The sequence below is a fragment of the Canis lupus genome, chromosome 27 (genome assembly GCF_011100685.1).
Source record: "Canis lupus familiaris isolate Mischka breed German Shepherd chromosome 27, alternate assembly UU_Cfam_GSD_1.0, whole genome shotgun sequence".
Lineage (NCBI taxonomy): Eukaryota > Metazoa > Chordata > Mammalia > Carnivora > Canidae > Canis > Canis lupus.
Window position 1 is genome coordinate 4,999,415 of NC_049248.1, and position 7,433 is coordinate 5,006,847.

Genomic DNA, 7,433 nt, shown 5'->3' on the forward strand with positions numbered 1-7,433 from the left:
ACTGTTGACAGAGATCCTATTTCCAGTGGTTCTAGTGCCAGAAGGGGCGAGTTAAAAGTGAATTCTGCAAGTGGATGAAATGCTAGAGTCCCAAGGTTGCAGGGTAGTGACATAAATTCAAATATTAGGGCCCTAAGCATGTCAGTAGCTTCTGGTGCCTGGAGACCTCCATTCCAGGAGACAACTGGGGTCTGCCTGCTTTTTGCAGGCATGAAGCAGTAGCTGGTATAAGGTCAGGTAGGCTTAGGTGGTGGGATCTCAGGATTGCTCTTGAAGGTAGTGGGAGTTAGTTCCTCATAAGGTTCATTTTATGTCTCCTTTACCCCAGTGAATGGGATGTTACCCATCATTAAAGACTGATCTCTTTGGGTTGCTCTCTCTGTGTGTCCCTCTCTCCCTCTGTTTCCTTTTTCCTCCCTTCCCCTCACCCCTCCACATAAATTCCTGCTTGAGAGAGCTCATATGGCCTTGTTTGAATGCTTGGCTTTGGAGTCAGACAGATGTGAGTTTACATCCTTGTTAGCTATTTGACCTCAGACATGTCTCAGTCTCCCTAAGCTTTAGTTTATTTGTAAATTACGATAACACCTAGTCCATTGAATGGTGAGGATTCATTGAAATAATGGGTATAATTGGAAGCAATTATTCTGTTTTTAAGAAATTCATATTCAGGTATGATTTATAAGACCTGTGTTTCCAAAGAAAGGGGAAATGGTGTAGTAACAACACAAGTAAACCCAGACACTACAATTTCTGAGCTGGAAGAGATTTGGGAGATCACTTTTTTTTTTTTAATTAGTTTTAGATTTATATTGGTGTTCAATTTACTAACATACAGAATAACCCCCAGTGCCCGTCACCCATTCACTCCCACCCCCCGCCCTCCTCCCCTTCTACCACCCCTAGTTCGTTTCCCAGAGTTAGCAGTCTTTACGTTCTGTCTCCCTTTCTGATATTTCCCACACATTTCTTCTCCCTTCTCTTATATTCCCTTTCACTATTATTTATATTCGAGATTTGGGAGATCACTTGAACTGGGAAGGGTACTGAAAGGCAGAAGAGGTAGAAAGGAAGGTAAGGAATTAAGGATTTCATCTGAATTTCACTCATTCGTTCCAAAAATCTGTCCTGAATATTTACTGTGTTCAAAGGGCCAGGCCAGACATTCTCATTGCCTTAAACTTTGTTAGCATCTAGTAGAGGGGATAAGAAATGGACCCACTTTAGGATCAGTCTCATGAGAGCTGTTCTAAGGACAAGTGCACATCTCCCTAGAGGGAGAGCAACAAAGAGTGACCTCTATGTACATCTGTCCTGGCAGGCTGCCTCGTCCATCTGATTATCTTTCCTGTTAAGGATCTTCAAAGCAAGTAAGTTCATAGCTGCCCTTGGTAACCAGTTCTGAGTTTTAAAACAGTAACAGGCAATTCTTCTTGATGTCTAACTAAAACATCTTGTGCTGGGACACCTGGATGGCTCAGTGGTTTGGCTCAGGCCTTCGGCCCAGGGCATGATCCTGGGATCCCAGGATCAAGTCCCATATCGGGCTCCCTGCATGGAGCCTGCTTCTCCCTCTGCCTATGTCTCTGCCTCTCTCTGTGTGTGTCTCTCATAAATAAATAAAATCTTAAAAAAAAAATTTTTTTTTAAAGTAACACATCTTGTGCTGCAGTTTAAATCTGATCCCTCTGGTCTGTTCTCAGAGAACATGGAGAGCAGCTGGCCACCACCTTCTGCATAACAACACTTTAGGGGAATGGAGACTGTTATTAAGTCCCTTTTGGGCTCCAGATACAATTACCTGTCACGAGTAGACTGAGGAAACAGGATGCAAACACTGTAGTTCATTTTCATGGCAAGTGAGTTTCTGTGGGAATTTAGCAACCCCGAGGCCAGTGCAATTGCCTTTGTCAAGTAAAGAAGGGACAAGATATTGGGGTAGGCAGCTGTGAGGTGGCCGGTGATTTTTTCCCAAGGGCAGTGAACTATGATGTATCCCAGGAAAGAAACACTTCATCACTATTACAACCTAGAGAAGTTCATTCTAAAGCCTCAGTCTTAGAGGACAAGGGATGTTTGCTCCCCAGTCAGAATCAGTCATCGTCTTAGGGAGAAGCAGGTGGTAAAATGAGCAGTAAAGAGAGAAATCAATTAGGTTTTAACTTTATCTTAACTAACTTGATGTCACACTAATAGTTGTTAAAAAAAAAAAAAAAGACATCTATTTAAGGGTGCCCAGATGGCTCAGTTGGTTAAGAATCTGATTCCTGATTTCAACTCAGGTCATGATCTCAGAGTCGTGAGATCAGGTCCTGCATTGGGCTCCACACTGAATGCAGAATCTGCTTCTCTCCTTCCTCCTCTCCCTTTGCCTCTCCCCGTGTTCGTGCTCTCTCTTGTTCTAAAATAAATCAATCTTAAACAAAAAAAAGATATCTACTTATTATCTCCTAAGCCCTCAGAAAATAAGCCTCAAATGGTAGTAGTTTTAAACTACAAAGTACTGAATATTGTTGGGGTAATAATGCCCATTGCTGAAGTAATAACTTCCAATCCAAGAAATACTTTTCTATTTGCAAATATTAAGGAAGGGTAGCAGAATATGCCACTTCAAAATATGCTGCTTAGGTATGTTGATTACTTTGAACCAGTGGCTCTCCAAAAAACAGCAAATACAAGGAGAGGAGTCTTCTGAACAATCCTATCTGCCTAAAGACAGATCTTCCGAAAGGAACTCATTTGTCATAAATTCCCTCCCTGGGAGTCTGATCAGCCAAGGAAGACTGACTCTCATCACAGGAGAGGAGACTAGAAGTACCACACCCAGACAGAGTGTGTCACAAACTATTATTATATCTTTCATCTGTTCTCCTGAGGGCCCATTTATCTCCCCTAAAAAACATTTACTCTCCCCTTAGAGGCCTACATCCTACCCCCTTTCCCTATTAAGATGATATTTAAGCCTGAATTCTAAGCTACCTCAGAGAGTTACTCATTTTTCCCTGAGTATCTCCCTTTTATACATAAGGTACACATGTTAATAAGCTTCTGTTTGTTTTTCCCTTGTTAGTCTGTCTTTCATTACAGAGGTCTCAGTCAAGAATTCAGAAGGTAGAGGGAGAACTATTTTTCCTGCCCTATATTGACCATGAAACTTCTTTGTGTTTTGTTAACTTCTCTCTCAGTAGTCAACTATTTTATAGACATCAGATTTGAAGAGGTATTCAGAAGTTAACACATTAATCACTTCCCTGTCTACTAGTGTTCAGAGATGGATCTCTCCTGTCCTTCAAGAATTCTATGAAAGGAAACCAGACTCTTGTTAAAGTACATGCAGCATTTACATGGTATGTAAATATATCATTCTTTTGCTACCATCAAAAGGAAAATATCTATGAACATGCATCTTGATTTGTCAGAATCTCCATCTTTTTCTTTCTTGTTTTTCTCTTTATTTCCATATTGTGCTGTCAGAGCTCCTCAATTCCCATCTGAGGTTCTTTGAGATGAAAATGTCTTTGTTCTAATCTATCTTCCTTCTGCTATAGGTGAATGCAACAGTCCCATGTTTGAAATACATCTTGTCCTGACATTAGACTAACATGAGGACCTTCACATAAAGTAAATCCCGTTGTGCAGAGGGGGGAAGCAAGAGTCTCGGTTGTTTGGTCAAAATCCTATACCAGGGCACAAAGTACATTCAGGAATTTTTTACCTTTGGGCCACTGATGGGGATCCTGGGCTATGACATTCTTCCTAAAAGGTGTAACACCAAATTTGGCTAGATGGGGGAGGATGGATGAAATGAACTTTTAAGAAGACTTGCAGTCTGAATGTATTTTTAACTAATGCATTGTTAAGAGATTTCCCAGTAGGTCTGGATTCCTAGGGTTCAAAACTTCAGTGCATTCCTGGATATTGACTGCAAATCTCTATTCTTGATCAATAGTATAATCACTTCTCTCTCCTATCTAGCAGATCAGGTTTTGGGTAAGACAAATTGTCAGGCAATACAATTAGGATAAAAAATATTTCTTGAAGTTGAAAAGATAAATCAATATCAATATGACTAAATTGAGCAGGGACACTCCCTCCCAACCTCCTTAGTGCCAGTCCCTTTCCTAGTGGAAGGACTTTTAAGAATTTACTACATAGGGTTTAAGCTTGGAATTTTTCTTAACATATGCCATACACACTTTCCTATGTTATTAAATGTTACTCAGAAAGATCATTTTCACAGACATGATGTTCAATCTTACATATATGCTGAAAATCTTACATATATGCTGTAGTATATTTAACATTCCCCTACTTTAGCTACGTATATTGTTTCCATTGTTTAATCTTATAATGTTACAATGATTACCCTTTCATATTAAAAATAACAGGAACAATGTCAGGCATTTATTTAGGCTCAAAGGCAATCACAAAATTATAGTTTCTCTTTGTCTAGTTTCCCAGCAATTTCTAGGGTGGGAGGAGATCTAGAACGTTTTGGTTGCTCACAAATGCAATTATTTCCTAACAGCGTGGCCAGTATGTTGTTCAAGTATGGCAAACACTGGCACCCTATTCAGATCAGGGAGACATTCGTTCACTGTTCTATGCTCTGTGCTAGGCACATTATATTTGAAATACTATGCCTGTTCCAGATACCACCCTTCATAAGCAACATGGACCAACATTTAGAGGAGATCAATAAAATCTTGTATTATCAATGAGTAATGGCTGAGAGAAGGGAGAGGTTTAACCTTGAGGAAGAGATCAGCCTAAGGTTATGAGACCAGAGATTTCAAATACAGGAAAGAACATTCTGGAGAAGAAGAATTTAGATTTACCCCCATGCTTGAAAGCTATAGGAGGATTTCAGAGGATGTGGCCTAGAACAATTTAGAAAATAATAAAAGGAAAGCTAGTGACACCCTATGGACTTTGCCAGATTGCCTCTTCCCATCTGAGGACTGTGAGGTTGGAAGAGCAGGGTTAAGTTAGAGATGGCCTAGATATGAAACAGCTGGCTCCTCTTCTTGGCCAAGGTTCCATCCTTGCCTCTAGCCACCTTCTATACTTACCTCAGGCAAGTTCATCTGCCTCCAAGTCTTTAACACCCACTTATCCAAACATGATTTTCCCATCTACATCTCCAGCCCTTGCCTTTCTTCTGAGCTCCATTACTATCTGGAGAAGAGTCATCACAGTTTAACTGTGATGGAGGGGCACCTGGGTGGCTCAGTGGTTGAGCCTCTGCCTTTGGCTCAGGTTGTGTGTCTCTGGATTGAGTCCCACATGCCCTGCAGGGAGCCTGTTCTCCCTGTGCCTGTGTCTCTGCCTCTCTCTGTAAAATAAAATCTTTTTTTTTATTTATTCATGAGAGAGAGAGAGAGGCAGAGACACAGGCAGAGGGAGAAGCAGGCTCCATGCAGGGAGCCCGACATGGGACTCGATCCCGGGTATCCAGGATCACTCCCTGGGCTGAAGGCGGCGCTAAACCGCTGAGCCACCCAGGCTGCCCAAATAAATAAAATCTTAAAAAAAAAAAAAAAAAAAAAAAAACGTGATGGATCAAAATCAAGATGTATCTCCCTGTCTTCATTAGTTAGGACTCTTGATTGCAGGTGTCGAAACTCAACAGTAACTACCTGAGGCAAAAGTGTAATTTATTGGCTCATGTTAACCAAACTGTAGGACGGGCAGGAATCAAACTAGCATCAGGGATGCCTGGAATCAGGGACTGAAAGGCCATCAGAACTCACTTTCCTTCTGTCTCTCATTCCGGCTTCTCTCCACATGTTAGTTTCCATTTTTCTCTACTGAAGACCAACTTCTCTCACAGATGAGACATAACCACTGGAATCTCTGTATTTACAACTTCACAGACTCATCATCAGAAAAGAAAAGTTCCTCCCCTTAGTGCCAATTCAAAATTCAGAATTATCAAGGAAGGTCTCTGGGTCACACGTTGACCATGTTGACCAAACACTCAGATAAGATGAAGAGAATAAGACAGTAGGACTGGACCAGCATGCATCTGGCATGCATCCACCAGAACAATCATTATAGCTAAGGAAATGGGGTCACATTAAAAAAGAAAAAGAAAAAAAAAGAAAAAAGAAAGGCAGCTCTCATTAGGTTCATGAATTCACATAGGGCAGAGGTATTCACAGGTATGTCTGCTGTTCCCAGGAAAGGGGCAGCATACAGTAGACAAAACATTAATGCCCACTGCATTCTCCAGCAATGGTCTGTCTCCCATATTCTTCATCCCTACCAATGACATCACTTCTCATCCAGTTTTGCAAACTGTGCCTCAGCTTCTTAAAAACTTTGGTCAATTCCTCAAAGATCCACATTCCTTAGCTTAGAATGCAAATCCCTTCCCAATCTGGCTCCAACCAACTTACCTTTTCAGACTTATCTCTTTTAATTCTGTTCCACTCCCACACTCTGCTTTCCTCACAACCACCGTGCTGTCACATTTGCTTACTCTTCCTCAGACACACAGATCCCATCCAAGCTCTGCACATTTGTCCACACATTCCTCTTTGCCTGCATTTTTTGTCCTTTCTCATTTTTGTCACCTTCAAGATTAGGTATAATATCTAGAATATCTAGAATTTTTGTCCTTATTCTACCCTTCAGGCACATCTTGTATTTCCCATGACATATTAATTCATCTGTCTGACAAGCACTTATTACATGGAATTATCATTTATTTGTTTAGGTACTTGTCTCCTCACTAGGCCAAGAGCTCTTGGAAGGCAAGGACTATTCATTGTTCATCTTTTTTTTTTTTAATTTTTTTTTAAATTATTTATTTATGATAGTCACAGAGAGAGAAAGAGAGAGAGGCAGAGACACAGGCAGAGGGAGAAGCAGGCTCCATGCACCGGGAGCCCGACGTGGGATTCGATCCCGGGTCTCCAGGATCACGCCCTGGGCCAAAGGCAGGCGCCAAACCGCTGCGCCACCCAGGGATCCCTCATTGTTCATCTTTGAAGTCAGTCCTAGCAAAGGGCCTGGAATGTGAATGGCTATCATCTGACACATAGTGGATGGTCAATAAATGTAGAATAACTAAAGCAATAATTAACATTTTCTAACTTATAGAATTCATTTGGTAGTTTTAATAACTGAAACCACATATTACCGAAACTAAGGCTTTGTTTTTTTTTTTGTTTTTTGTTTTTTTTAGGAAATGAGAGTTAATTAAGAGATAATGAGTGGGCTCATTTGTTTTCATTATTTCTACCCAAAATACTTCATTCACATTTGCGAAATGCTATTGCATTGTCCTCCATCCAGTCATATGCTGAATGTATGTCATGTTTTTGAAGGCTTTTCAGTGTTCTGTTAGCCCAAACTGTAAATAGATTTTCTCTTCCCTGGGTTCCAGAGTGCACACTGCACCACTGGCAAGAAAATGAATATTGTAT